This window comes from Quercus lobata, chromosome 10 (genome assembly GCF_001633185.2).
Source record: "Quercus lobata isolate SW786 chromosome 10, ValleyOak3.0 Primary Assembly, whole genome shotgun sequence".
Taxonomy (NCBI): Eukaryota; Viridiplantae; Streptophyta; class Magnoliopsida; order Fagales; family Fagaceae; genus Quercus; species Quercus lobata.
Window position 1 is genome coordinate 49,470,630 of NC_044913.1, and position 16,366 is coordinate 49,486,995.

General features: G+C 31.9%; 1 non-coding gene across 1 annotated transcript; it reads right to left on the reverse strand.

Moving 5' to 3' along the window:
• Positions 1 to 10,294: 10,294 nt before the first annotated feature.
• TRNAS-GCU lies at positions 10,295 to 10,376 on the reverse strand. The gene has a single exon. It is a non-coding gene; the product is annotated as a tRNA-Ser (tRNA).
• Positions 10,377 to 16,366: the final 5,990 nt, after the last annotated feature.

Genomic DNA, 16,366 nt, shown 5'->3' on the forward strand with positions numbered 1-16,366 from the left:
AAGGGGGAGGAGAGTAAAGGAGAATGGTTATCCTCCATCTTATTTGGATGTTTTTAAAATTAAGGGAGGGGGAAATAATTAGTCTTTTCATAGTTTGTAATTTTGTTAATATGGTAAGGACAAATTTAGTAATTCATTTGGTTAAGCATTTCTATGCTCTACTCTCCCTCCAAATCTCTCCAATTTATAGGAATTAAAAATGAGGGGTTAGAAGTAGTTAGAACTCCTTCAAAACTCTCCTCCTCCACCCTAAAAAAATATCCAAATAAGATAATTTAACTAACTCTCCCTCCCTCTACTCTACTCCCCTCTACACTCCCTCCATCCAAACAAGCTATTAGTTAAGGTGGGAGGATGGTCTCCTTTGGTCTGAACATGGCTCCATCCCTGCAACAGGTAGTTATGGAAAACCTTTTTTAAGTTAATGCAACCTCCAATTGCAATGTTCTAGCGAAAGACATTAGGACATATATCGATGTTTCATTAGTCATCACAATGCTACTTTTTTCCCCCATAAAGTAGTGTTATATATAAATAAATATATATATATATATATATATTTTAAGTACCACTTTTGATCTTTTAAATTTGGGATAAGTTTTATTTTGATCATTCAAATTTTAAAAGGTTAATATCTGATATCTAAAATTTAAAGAGAACAATTTCATCGGTCAATGGGATTGGTTTAATTTTGGCCCCTTAAATATGAAGTTAGTTTGATTTTGGTCCCTTGGATATGTAATTGATTTGATTTGGTCCCTCAAAAAGGGGGGTACTTCAGTATCTCTTTAGGCATGCAAAATTGCAAACCAAAACAAATGAAAAGAAACCAAAATTCAGGATTTTTGAAATATGAAGGACCAAGTATGATCTTTTCAAATTTAAAGGTGTTTAATCAAAAACCAATTTTTAATTAAGTTTAATTTCTTATTAATGTGTGCAGGTACTTGAAGTGAATATTTATTTTAGGGTTCGCAGTTCAAAATACCTCACTTAAGAAGACTTTTTGTTGCAATGCAAGTACAATGATAGATAAGAAACTAAAGTGACTACAATCCTCAAGAGACTAATTTTCAATTTCTAAATCTAACTCATATTCCAATGCTATTGTTTCAAAATAACTTGATTCAAAACAAATTGACTCGAATTGAACCATTCCTAAACAGACTAACTCAAAGTGCACTTAATCAAAGTAAAGTACATCGAAGTGAACTAATTCGAAGTAAATTAATTTGAAGTAAACAAAAGCAAATCAGATCCTAAGTCATGATTCTAACATCAAATTGATTGAAATCAAGCATAAGTGCAAACCAACCATAGACTAACAACTAAATCTTGCATCAAACTTAAATAAATTTGATTTGATCAGAAAAGATCACAAATTGCAAGGAAAAGCACTTACAACTTACAAGTATAAATTCTTCGCAAATACTAAAAACTAGAAGATCTCCTAAGAATCTAAGAACAAATTATCTTAGAATACTTCTAAAAAAAATTATCTTAAGATCTCAATAGGTTCTCTAGTATTTTCGTGGTATCCTTTTTCTATAGAATGAATATTTATTTTAACTTGAGACTGTAGACTCTGTAGTGGTAACTTCTTATTATGCTTTCCACGAGTCGCTCCATTGTTGAATCTCACTACTACTTGACATGCAATTATTGGGAGCAGCAGGTATTGGAGTTGTGGTCCGAGACTCCACTGGTGAAGTTCTGGCAGCAATGTCCGAGATTATCCCTCTACCATCATCCGTAGTTGTCCTGGAAACTTTGGCAGCTCGACGGGCAGTAGTTTTTCTTAAAGAACTCAACTTGCACATCTCGATCTTTGAAGGAGACTCAGAGGAATCAATCTCGGCAATCAAAAATCAGTCTATTCATCACCCTTCTGTAGTTCTGTGGGTCATTTGATTAAAGACATTAAATCTTCAGTTAATCATTTTCAGTTTTTTTCTTTCTCTCATACGTTGGCAAGGCAATGCTTTGACACATGCTCTAGCCTAGAAAACAAGAAGTTCTTTTCCTATTTTAGTGTGGAGGAATTCTGTCCCTCCTGACATTTATAAGTTTTTTGTTTCTGATATTGCAGCAATGAAATCGTCTGGCCTGCTTTCTGGGCCGGTTTCTCAAAAAAAAAAAAAAAAAAGCCTTGCTTAAGGCAACTATTCTCATGTTGACTATGTAATTGCTATATATGTCCGCTCTTGTAACAGCTCCAGGTGACTACTTCTAACTTACTCAAGATATATAACTGCCCCATTTCTCTTGTAACCACTTCAAAGAAAGTTGCGTCATTCCTTGCTATAGTTTTTCTCACTTCCTCATCATCCATTCTTTTTCTAGCTATCTATCTTCTAGTATGCCACATGTTCTCTTTAAATTATTATTTCAGGCCCTAACAAAAGGTTCAAAATGAAACCCGTACCAAATTTTTTTGGCACAAAATTATAATTTACTCTTTCTTTTTCTAGTACTTATAGCCATAATTGACACCATAGACAAGTTGTCTAGGGTCATAAACAAGTTAAGTCGAGTATTAAAAATTCATAATGGTTCATTTTAATTTTATTTTAAATACGAGTTAAGCTTAGACTTATCAACAATTCAGATTATATATTCAAGTTTGGTTCATTTTTTGTTAAACAAGTTCTAATTTGTTCATGATCTACTTGATTAACTTATTCTTTTACATATGTAGTAAAAATTGTGATTAAAATTTGTTATCCCTTCTTTACAAATCTATACTAGTAATTAATACATAAATTAAAGTTAAAATGATTTTCGTTTATTAACATATAAAAATTAGATTTACTAACCTTGCGTTGTTAAAAATTACTAGTATATATAATTTTTGTTACAAAATAGATTATTTATATTATCACAATTTATAAATACTAATTTGATATCTTAGAAATTTATTTACAAATTAACTTACATGACTTAATATAAAGTTAATATATGCATATTTTTTTATATGTATAAATATAAACATAAAATATTATATATATATATATATATATAAATTAATCAAGCATTATGTTTATAAGTTTGTTCACATATACACATTATGTTTGAACTTCACTCGTTTAATAATCGACCTAGCTTACATTAAAGTTTGAACTTAACTTTTGGTTTACTAAATAAACAAATATGACTTCTTTAGAGCATTCTCATCAAAGGTTTCAAATGCTAAATATGCTATTTTTTAAACTTTGATTCTAAAAAAGCACACTATATTAAGGGTGCTATACTTAAAAGTTTCAACACCTTTACTACATTAGTATGTGTAGGATGTCAAAGATGACATTCTACTGTAGTTAAAATCTTTAAAAAAAAAAAATTATTATCACTTCAATTAAAATAAGAATCTCTCTCACACTCTTTCTCTTTCTTTCAATTAAAATAATAAAAAAAAGAATATTTAAATGAAGTGATAAAAAAATAAAATTTTTGATGTTGGATGTATTGTAAAATGATGTGTTAAATGTTATAAAGTGGCTTTTTTAGTTGCTAAGAGCTAAAACTTTTAAAACTCTTGATGGGAATGCTTTTAGCAAATCAAACCCGAATTATAATTCATTTGCTGCCAATTAATCTGCAGAGGCAAGGTCCTCCAATAAAAGTTCTCCGTAAATTTATTAATACAGACATGTGCCATCTCTGCGACAAAGCCCTGCAATTTCTCAAGTCTACACTGTATATTATATGCAACTTGTCACTTGATTGTTTGACTCTCAGTTTAATTGGACTAGATGCTGTTTATCATATACATTATATGACACAAATGGTAAGTCTTAATTTTCTGCAACTCGTTCTTTTTTTTTCTGCAACGTGTGTTTCGATGTAGCAGGTTTAAACTTTTAGTACTTTTATAATGATTGGTTGACTTATAAGTTACTAAAACACAAGAGAGTGAGAGACAAGTATGGCTGTTGTTATCCATTTTAATTACAACTGGATACAGATTTAGAATTAGGAAACATTTGTCTCCATCAGCACATGAGCTGCTCTCTCTCTCTCTAAAGTCGCACATATTACAAGAGAATCTAGGCATGTATCCCTTTAATCACGCAGGCACCCACGCCAAAGAAGCAATAGAAATGTCAAGCGCCAGCTTTCAATGCTTTCTCTATACTTTTTTTAGAAGGTATCACATGTAGGAGAAACTATTTCCCTACACCTATCCCTTAAGTTTGATATGCTGAATCTATAGATGAGTTATTGCTTTTGTAGTGTTTGATCTTGGGGTGGCAATTCGTGTTCGTGTGTTAAATTTATGTTGTGTCAACTCATAAGTATTCGATTATATAAGTCAACACTAACCCGACATATTTATTAAAGGGGTCAAAATTCATCAATCCTAACACAACCCATTTATTAAACGAGTCAGTCGTGTCAACTTGTTTATAAAATATTTTCAAAATGAAAAGAAAAAAAATTTATGAAAAAACAAACAAAAAAATATTTTTAATATAAAATTTAAAACTAACGAGTAATTGCATCACAAATAGTAATTCAAAACTAAAACATATCTTAATATCACAAATAATCAATCGTTATATGTCAAAGAAAATAAATCACAACAACTAATAAGTTTATATATCTAGGGTTTGAAAAGTATATTGATAAAATGTCATTTAATTAAATGGGTCAAACGGGTTCCATATGTTAAACACTAACCCAACCCATTTATTAAATGGGTCAATCGTGTCAACCTAAATATAACACGAACCCATTAAGACTCAACTCATAATCTACTAATTTCGTGTCATATCGTGTCAGGTTCGTAGGTCGTGTCCAATTTTGTCACCCCTAGTTTGATCTAACACCCAAACTAAATACAAATTTTTCAAGGGCCTAACAAAAAGGCCTAATAATTCTTGCAAAACAACAAAGGCCTAATGCAGAGGTTGAATACAATGGCTAAACACAATGATTGGAGCAAAAAGGCCCAACACAAAGGTCTAACGCAAAGACCAAACATAATGCATGAGAGTTATCGAATATCCCATTACCCATGGCCTAACCCAATGGCCTAATGGCCCACTAAGCTAATAAGCAGCTCAGCCTATTGTTATTAAGGCCCATGGGTGCCCGATGGGCTAGCCCAGTAGCCCAGCCTATTAGCCCAACCCAATAACTCAAAATTCATAACAAAAATATATAGGCCAAACATAAAGGTTGAACACAACAACTAAGGGTCACCAATTAGTCTATTGCCCACGGACTGACTTAATGGCCTGACGGCCCACTAGGCAAATGGGCAGCCCAGCCCGTTATTATTAAGGCATATAGGTAGCCCACTAGCAAAGTGGATCAAGCTATGGGCTAGTTTATGCCCAATGGGCAAATCCAGCCCGTTAGCCCAACCCAATAACTCAGGATTCATAACAAAAATATATAAGGGGAGTATGAAGGATTGATTTTGAGACATTATAGAGGAATTTCTTAAAAAAACTCCTCCAACCATTAAGATACTTAAAGTGATTATATTAAATTTAGTTTACTAAATATATATTGTGGGGGCCAGTTAATCAATAATTATTAAAACCGTGTTAACTGGGCCTGTGACCATCCGAGGACGTTAAACCATCCGAGGAGGCCCACATAAGGTTATAAGGGGAACCAAATGAAAAGAGGAGTAGATATCACATGAGATGGGTCCAGTATTCGTCCGATGACAAAATCCTTCTCGGCAATATGTGTCCGAGGACGACCTGAACGCCGTATTGTCACAAACACACTTCGAAACTACATTACCACTAAAGGTGGGACATGGGGCCAATAGTAAGAAAGAAAAGATAAACAACTATCTTTAACAATTGCTGCCTCCGCATTAATTGCCTCTCAACCAACTCTCTGATCGAATTAATGTGGAGGTGATGCCTGAACAATGATGTAGTCTTATAGCTGCTGGTTGAAGGTTCTAGGAAGTGTTGGATGGGACAGGAAGGAATCCCCCGAATCCAACCTACACGTGTGTGGTGATGATGACACCAAGAGGGCAATATATAACATGGAAGAATGTATTGAGAAAAAAGATCGGAACTTCTAAACAATTGATGCTTAGAAGAAAATCTTACGAAATAAAGAACTTAGCTTGTTTCAAGGATAAATTGATCGTAATATTTGTATTAATCCATCTAGAAACGTTAAGTTTAATCGTTTTTCTTCTGAAGTTAATCTAGTTCTTTTATATCCACGCTCTACAAATTTATTGTTTGGGCCTTTAGCGTTCGAACCCAATACGAGTTTGGGATCGATACAAATTGAGTCTTTACATATATTATACTAGTAGTCTAGCAACTTTGAATTAACCATTTGACATTTTTTTAATATTAAAGATAAAAATTAAAAAAAAAACCATTTAAAGCCTTAATAAAAAAAATTAAACAGTTTTTCATCAACAAAACAAAAAATTAAATAGATTTGACCGTAAAAAATTTGTAATTAAGTATTAAATTCTTTGATTCTTTTCTTTAAAAAAAAAAAAAAGATTGATTATTCCCTTATAAAAAAATTAATTCTTTCCTTATAAAAATAACTAGTCGCTAACCCATGCAATGCATGGAAAAGATGAGCAAAAGTTGTAAATTTTCACTTATAAAAGTTACAACTTAAGAGGAAAAATAAAATACTAAGACCAAAAGTGAAACTCTTAACACCAATAATGTTGTATAGTCTCAACCTTCATATGAATAAAATGACATTGTTTGGGAGCAAAGACAAATAAATGTACCAAATTTTGAGTAAAGTTTGCTTTAGTCATCTGGCTTAAATAGTAGAACTATTTAAATAAATAAATAAATAAATAAATTCCTTTGGACACTTTTAAGCCAATAAACAAAACAAACCCTCGTCACACACAAAAAAGGGAGAAATTTGGAAAAAATAGATGTTGAAATATATGAATGTAAAAAAGAAGAAGAGGTACCAATTGAATGGCAAAAAAGAGCACTAATCAAGTAAAAATATAAATTGATCATATATACGAAAAAAATAAATAAATAAAGGGTGTGGCATTAAATTCAAGCTGAAGATGAGCTACTAATAACATATTTCATAATTTAAATTCAAATTCAAATCTATAAAGATGTATTTCTTGATTCTTAGCCGACCTTTTCTTTACACACCAACAATAAAATAAAAAATAAAACAAAGTTATAGATCAAAGTTTACAATTGTTTTGTGTGTAAGTTTTTTTTATTATAAATTATTATAGTTTCTTGATTACTCCTAGCATCATTGTACATGAACGCTAAAATACAAATATATTCGTAATAGATTAATGGTGAAATATGTCTAGTATTCCATAGCAAAAGTGATTCTCATCAGGATTTGAAATCATGAAAAACAAATAAACTAACAAAAAAAATATTCAAAAGATTTTCTTTCCTTTTCAAATTAGTGGTGAAGGGAAAAATAAAACTACAGCTCCCCAATCTTTAATCTCTCTCTCTATATATTAGTATTATATATATATACCTACCAATCCTTCATTGAGGCATTCCCTTAAAAAAAATCATCAACATTTCTAATCAATGCAATAAACTCCAATATTTAAGAGAGTAGGGAAAACCGATTAAAAAAAATTCTGCCCAGACACCTTTCATAATTCATATCCAACAAAAGCTAACACGTACTAAAAAAACAAAAGGGTGGAAAATTTTTATCACCTTAAGCCTTGCAGTAAGGTTGCTCTCTAAGAAGCTTGGCTCACTTCATAATGGTTTGCAACCACCTACAAATCAAAAAATCTCAAATTAAATTGCTGAAATTTTTTTAGCTTTTTCGGTTCAGAGTTTTGTCTTTCTCTTTCTAAATGTAGGATTTTAAGTCAAATAAAAAGAGGTTGTGTTAGGTTTAGAGTTAGTGCCGTGGAGGAATAATTCAAATTTATTATTTTATAGAGTCTAAAATGAAGCATGAAATACATTAAAGTAAAAAATTAATAAATAATAATAATGATGTGAAAATTGTGAAAATTTGAGTGAGTATGAAGGGTTTCAAAAGCCATCACATGCACCCTCAACCAAACCACAAATTTACTCTATCTCAACAAATAGAAAAAGAGGGTACGACAAGGAAAAAAGAAGAATGATTCATGTGTGAGTGATTGATGTTAATTAACGTGGTCGTTTGCCTTTGGCTTATTTGTATAGACCTCAATGTACAGCTTTACGTGTTTGTTTGAATGGATGTAAGTGCTATATAATGTCTTAGTTGAAACCTTAATAGAGTAAACAACCTTCCCAAAGAAGCCCCATGCCTTACCTTTCCTTCTCACTGTCTTCCTCTTCCTTACGTGGCTTTCTAAGATAATTCCCACTCTGGTCAGATTCCCTTTTGGATTTTTTGATATATTTTGAAATTTCAAAGATGAAAGACATATTAGATCAAGTTAAACTCAAGCCTTAACAAACCACAATTTAGATGCAAACACAAACCATTTGCAACTTAAAGCCAAGTCTCAGATGGTATTGACTACAGAAGCAAAGTGTAAAGATAGAGACCAAAGTAGAGAAGGAAGAAACTGAACGATAAATGGTCTAGGGTTTTCAGTTTTTGGGTTTCTTGCGTATGGTCTTGTAGTCGAGTTTTATTGCGTATGGTCTTGTAGTCGGGTTTTATAGAGAGTAGTTTTGTTTAAAAAAATAATAAATATATAAAATATAAAACCTAAAATAAAAAGAAAAATAAAATAGTGGTGACGTGGAAAATTGTGGGAGTTTCAAAGGTTTCGGTTATATGTATATAAAATAAAATAAGATGCTAACACAAGTTCATGAGGTAACCCATTAAGCCCAACCTGGTAGCCCAGCCTACTTAAGACAAAATGAGCATTACCCATGGGTCGAGGCTTTCTCTTTCAGCCTAACCCGATCTAGCTTATTAGAGCATTCACATTGGTGGAGCTATAACTTTAGCTATTTAGCTCTATCAAATGCTACTTTATCTACTTTACTTTCTCACTTTATAAAACATTTAACAGTTGTTTTATTTTAGTTTTTAACACAATAAAATAATATAAATAACACAATAAAATAATAAAAAAACAAACACCACAGCTAAAAGTAGTGTGAACACTACAATAAAATACTTTTTTTTATAGCCATATTTTTATATTCAGGTACTAAAAATAGCAATATAATTTTTTAAAACCACCAAAATTAATATTTTTAACTAGATAATAGCTTACTATGCCGAGCCCATTATGTCTATATGCCGGCTCAGGCCATTGATGCCCCCTAATAGTGACCAATGAAACAAGTAACATATTCAATTCTCCTAGACTTGTCCCGTCTGTCTACATGTTGGAACTGCTGCCTTGACATGCACCCATTTAGCTAAGTCGAGTGGGCAACTAATTGAAATGCTTATTGCTTAGTTTAAAGGTGGATGGGAATACTATCCTGACAAACATCTCCTTAATTGATGTGATGGAACAACCAACTAGCAAATCTATTGCTAGGTCTTAAGGTCAATTTCCTGCCAGATCTTCTCTCTCCCTCACTCAACAGGATAAGGTATGTCTAACAAGTCTCATACACTGTATTATTTCATTCTTCATTGCTCATCTTCTCCACTGATTTTCTAACCTAACTATTAGAACCTCCTTGACCAGCCCCTTTCGGGTGGTCTTGAATGGTTTGAGGTCTTCATCTTTTGTATGTGATCATATTTGGTTAGGAAGGTCCATCACAATTCGATCAAAGTAGAAGTCCTTACTACTTTCATTGTGTCCCCCAAATTTCAACTCCCCCAGATTTATCTTTATGTAAGAAGAACTAGGAATATAAGAGGAGTTGAAATTACACCCCTCTCAAGCTTAAGCCAAAATGACATTGAACCCCTAAAACAAAATTTGACTTAACAACAACACTACCACCAACTCATAAATTCACATATGCAAGCGGCAAGCCCGTACACCAACCCCATAACAATACCACAACTCAAACCACCACATAACATATCCACTGGTTGCTAAGAACCTTATAATTCAATTGAATTTTTTTTTGTGTTTCTAATAAAAACATTTAGGTTTGAATTAGAATCCCCTCTCTTTCAATTACCGAATTATAAAATAATAAATAAAAAAAACAAATAAATAAATAACCAATTACCACTTTTGGTCTCAAAAAGAAACAATTTATTCATAATTTGGCAAGTTCTTGGAACATTGCAAGCAACTGAAACGACTGCATTTCACTACTTCTCATTGCAATCATGCAAGTAGTACAACTGACTGAAATTATTGCACTTTCACAAATTTTTAGAGAAAAAAATTATTTAACGTCGCCTGAGAGATTCGAACTCTCGCGGGGAAACCCCATGTACTTAGCAGGCACACGCCTTAACCACTCGGCCAAAGCGACGTTTGTGAACGTGTGACGATAATTAATATATGAATCATAAAACTCAAACCTGCTGAAGCTGACTCTTATTAATTGATAGGAGGCAGACAAAAACTTTGTTGGTTGTTTCTGTTCGGTCAAAAGGGATGAAAACTCAATGACTCATGCATTGGCCAAGTTTGTAGCCATTGAAAAATTTAATGTGTGTTTTTTTTAATATATATATGGAGAGAGAGAGAGAGAAAGAGATAAGGCCAAATAAAGGTAAATAAATCTTTAGCCGCTCTTTTATATATCATGATTACCTTCTTGTAAATTTTGGTTTTTCAGTATTTTAAATATGAAAAAAAAAAATTAACATTCATATTGATTTATATGGTTCAGGATGGATGTTATTATATTCCCAATCTGTCTTTAAAATATATGGGAAATTTTTTTTCTCTAGAAATATGATATCATCATAAAATCGAAACCATAGATTAAAGTCTATCATATCTAAATTATACATTGGGATTATTTCATTATTAAAATGAAATTCAACATTTAAACTACTATATAATGGAAAATATTAATAATAATTGATTTTAAATTATGTGTATTATGTACACCTTTAGATTTTTGTAGGTGGGCAGAAAGTTTGGTCTATTCCTAGACCAATCTAGGCTCATCCAGGGTTAGTTTGGCCCAAAAGGCCAACCTTGTCCCGGACCAACCTAGGCCTATCTAGGGTTAGTTTGGCCCAAGATAGGCCCATTTTAACTAGGTGAGTATTGAGATGTTTTAAATGAAGGATCCCACCTCGACAGTTGCATTTTGACAAATGTCCACCGTGACCAAAGACATAAAGTAGTGCCTTGGAAAAATCTGCCCGTTGAACATAGGATTCAACGTCAGGCACAAGTTACCAGAAAATCATTTCAAAAACAGGGTAGTAGGGCCCACCAAAACCTTACGAGTGAAGGGACCCACATACATGCAGGATATTCTCTTATCATGGCAGACACATTAAAGCAAGAGTATAAAGGAGGAAGGAAGCTCAAGAAAGTGGGGTTGGAACAAAAAACATGGAAGAGAGAGACACGAGAGAAAAGTGAGAACATAGTTCTAGGGATAAGGAAGTTCTGCTCGAACTTTAGAAAGGAAACTTTGCTATTTGGTAGCCTCCTTGGCTAGACTGAATTCCAAGCAACCTATTATCAAAGTATTACTTGGGCATCGCCCACTACCATACAAATCACTTCTAGGACCTTCCATTGTGGGCTAAACCTAACCCATAATATAAATTAATTGGGGGTTTAGGCCTAATAAGTCCAGGGTTGTTAGGAATGTACTACCACAATTTTATTTCTACATATTTAAATCTTTTTAGAATCTACAATGTAAAAATTATGTCACTTGAACCCATTTCATATATATATATATATATATATAGAGAGAGAGAGAGAGAGAGAGAGAGAGAGAGAGAGAGAGAGAGTAATTATAACTTAATATAGTCAAACAATAAAAAAAAAAATACAAATTAATAGTATTATTTTTTATTCGTCGATAGTTGGAGGTGAGAGAATTTGAACTCTAGATGTCTCCGTTGGAAATGTATTAATCAGTTGAGTAACAAGTTTTTTTTTTTTTTTTTTTTTTTTTTTTTTTTTTTTTGTTGTTGTTGTTGTTGATAGGGAGTTACAAGCTCTTGACTCGTAGGATATGATTATGAACCAAAAAATAGAAAAAAAATGTTTCTCGTTGAGTGATGGTTCATGCTGCGTGCCTCCCACCCAACAATTGTGAATTGAGATATATGAAAACCAAAATATCGATGGATGTGAATGGGCCACGACTTCAGCTCAGTGGACATCATCTACTAATCAAAGGTCACAGATGATTAGATTCATCACCTAATCATACTTATTATTATTATTATTAAATTACATTTTTTTTCATACTAAATTTTTGTCTCATTTTCAATAGCATGCAAACTATCAATTTACCATCGATATTTTAATTTGATAGGATTGTATCAATATTCTTCATATTGTCTAAATTGGGTGTTAAAAAAATAATAACAATGATTTTTCATTGCAACAAATTAGGGTAATTTTGTCATTACATCCAATTTTTCTCTCATTTAACTCAATTTAGACATAAATACAATTCTTCAATTTGGTGTCAAACAAATTGATAGTTTGGGAGATATTATGAATGAGGTGGAAGTTTAGAGTAAAAAAGTGTAACTATTATTATTATTATTATTATTATTATTAGGAAGCAAATTACAAAAAACCCCCTACAATATCCCTAAAAACGCGAAACCTTCATTGGGCTCTAGAGCATTAGGCCTGCAGTAATGACAATTGGATACCAGGGGACCTCTTAGGTATCATATTGAGGGTCCTTTATCCCATGCAGAAGAAGAAATTAACATGGACTTTGTGCATCAAGGAGGTGCATGGAATCTAAAATCCTTAACCATTCCACTACATGACGAAATCAAGAAACTTATTAGAAGTATTCCTTTGGCACAATACCATATTCAACCAAGCAAACTAATTTGGCCAAATAGTAATGGACAGTGCAATGTGAAAGAAGCATCCAAATTCATATACACACATGAAGGGATTCAAATTGATAAAAGTCAATGGAATTGGCTATGGAAAACCCCATGTCTACAAAAAAAAAAAAAAAAATCGAACTTTTATATGGAAATGCATTCATAACAGAATACACATTCCTTTATTGCTCACCACCAACATGGTATTGGCCTTGAGTGTTTCGATGTCTAAATCTTGAAAGTATTTTACATGTCATTCGAGACTGGCCTTGGGCAAAGAAATTCTGGATTGCCCTCTCGGGACAATGAGAAATATCTATTTTTCCATAAATCGCTAGTAGAATACGGTTACACGAAAATTTAACTAATATATCTCCTAGCTCTTTTCAAATGAGCCTTGGAATATTCTATTTTCTTATGAAATTTGGCAACTTTGGCTACTTAGGAATAATAGGATATTCAATTGTCCTTTTGAAACATTAAACCAAATAATGCACATTACACTTAGCCACGGAATTTTATCATCTTGCATACAATAGGAAAAAAAAAGAAAAAAAAGAAAAGGGAACAAAAGTCACTAAAAGAACATCTTGGCATCCTCCACAACCCTCTTTTGTTACTTTAAATACAGATAGTAGTTCTAAAAATAACATTGGTAAAGTAGGAGGTGGAGTTGTATTAAGAGACAGCTAGGGAAGAGAATAAAAAGTTTCTCAATTCACATAGGCATTGCTACAAATAATATTACAGAAATATGGGCTATTAGATATGGTTTAAAAATGGCTTGAGGGTTAGGATATAAACATAAAAACCTATAAATCAACTCTCAAATTCTCCCCAATTGGCTAACAACATATGGTGTTTGGGTATTGAAACTTTCTGTTTTGATTTTGGATTGCAGGATATCACTTGGTTAATAATGGATTGTCTTTTCACATCACATCTTCCATGAAGCAAATGGCATGGCAAATGAACTAGCAAAAAGGGGATAGGAGCACAAATGCAATTTTAGAAAATATAATGAATGTCCAAATTTTGTTTAAGTAAAATATGTATGTGATATTTTGCAACTCGGCACTCCTCGTGAGTGTTCAATAGACAATACTTGTAATAGTGCTCCTTAGATAATAAATAAATCCTCTTTCTTATATATATATATATATATATATATATATATATATATATATAAATCCAATGTTTTGCATGTTTAACTATAGGTGAATGAGTCACCCTCAAAAATTGAGTCAGCAATACCGATTTGAGTCCAAAAAAAAATTGAGGGTGACTCCTAGTCTATTGTTTTGGCTCTAAAAAATGGTGATAGGTTGAATTCTGATATTGGTCATCTAGTTATAGACACTTTGTCTTTTGTAAACTCCCTTCAGAGTTGGTCATTCTCTCACACTTATAGGCAAGGCAATGCAATAGCACATGCCTTAGCTAGGAGAGCTAGACTTTGTTATTTGTTTGAAGTTTGGATGGAGAATGTTTCTCCAGACATTTTTAATGTTTTGCAAGCTGATTTACCAACTAACTGAATAAAGATAAGTTGTTGGATTTCTCGAAAAAAAAAAAAAAACAATAGGTGAATGAGAGATCAAGATAAAGAAGTGTTTCATGTCTTTAGGTGACGTTTCCTTCTTTAGTAGGTGAGTTAAAAGGTTTGAGTATCAAACCAATTTGGCTTCCTCTGAATGTAGAAATAGCGTAGTTTTTGTTTTAAATTTTTTTCGACATTTACTTTGCATGTAATGCTTTGTTTTCTTGTCTCCTTTGTAATCTCTATATAAGGCTAGCTATGGATTGTATCAAAGCATCCGATAGAGAAGTGTGGTATGCAAGAATAAGTGGTGAGATAGCAAATAAGTAGTGAGTGAAATAGAGTGGTGTTTGTAGCAAAGTGTGTGTGATGTTATAGGTATCAATAAAACTTATTTTTTTGATAACTCATTTGTTATTCTATTTGAGTGTAGTAAAATTTATCACAAAGTATTTGACAAGATATTTTATTTTTAGTGTCAAATTTATTTTGACAAAGTTTCCGCAACGGTAAATCTTAACACCCCCCTTATGTTATAGTTCTATGTTAAAATCACTGGAGGTTTTTAAGAATAACACAAAAGCCCTTATGATATTGTTTTATGTGAAAATACATCCCTTAATATGGAAGTGTGTCATCACATGGAAAATTTATCATTTATTTTCGTAGATATTTAACGATTTATACATAAAAATACCACATGAGATTATTGTTATGTTCAAAATTTCAAGGGGTTTCATGATTTACAAAGAAACAACAATGAGGTTTTGTGTACTTTCTTTTATTGTTATTATCATATACTATACCATAATTTTATTACCTAACTTAAAGTTATATTAATAAGATAAATTAAGTATGCGAAAGTAAATTGAGAATCAAGGGAAAATGATTTCTCTTAAAAACATAAATAACAAAATTTATCTCACGAGTCACAACACACAAAAGTGTGTCTATAAAAGCTAGTTATCTATACTATTTTTAAGAGAATAGAACTCTTTATTATTTACCTTTTATACTTCCAATAATAACCATATTACCTAATTAAGATTTATTTATCGATAACACAAGTTAAGGGTACAAAAGTAAATTGAAAATTTTTAACCATCCATCAAATAATATTCCTACTAACAAACCCCTCCCTCCAATTCAAGAAAGATAGCGTTTGACCTACTAATAGCAGCATAAGAGCATCAACTATACAGTCATTTGCTTCAACCCCACCTCCCACAGGCACACTACTTGTGAGAAAAAACAGTTTCAAGAAGTGCTTTTCTAAATCTTATTTTTATTTTTTATCATTTCTTTTCTATTTTAGGGTGAAGATAATTTCTTTGTTAATAAATATACTATTAAAAAAAAAAGTCTCTATAGAATATTCTTATTTTTATTCTTATTCTTATGTGGTACATACATGCATCATCTAGGATAAAAATTTGTTTATATGGTAAGATATTAATAATTACGCCTTTACCATTTATGGTTTAAGATTAAAAATACATTGGTGAGGTGTTCATCAAATACTTCTACACAAGACATCAAATAAACACCTACTTATTTTAGGACATCGAGTTGTATTCATATCAACTTTATTGGAGTTAAAACCAAGAGAAAATCTAAAGAAACGATAATATCTCACGACATTTTCATAATATTCTAATTTTGAGTTATGATAAGTCCCTAAATAACCTTACTTTGATTATGATCTACCACGATTTAATGCCCTTTGTTTGTTACAAAAATGTCGTGAGATTTTGTGTCGTAAAACTCTATACCCAAAAAAGAAAAAAGAAAAAAGAAAAGAAAATGTGCTTATTATAACGCAGCAACTTCTGAATCAGATTGCCCAATTGGAGGCATCTGGCACCAAATCCTTTAAGTAGAACCCAAATTGCCAAATCCGTACGCTCCCCATGTTGTCTTTATCTA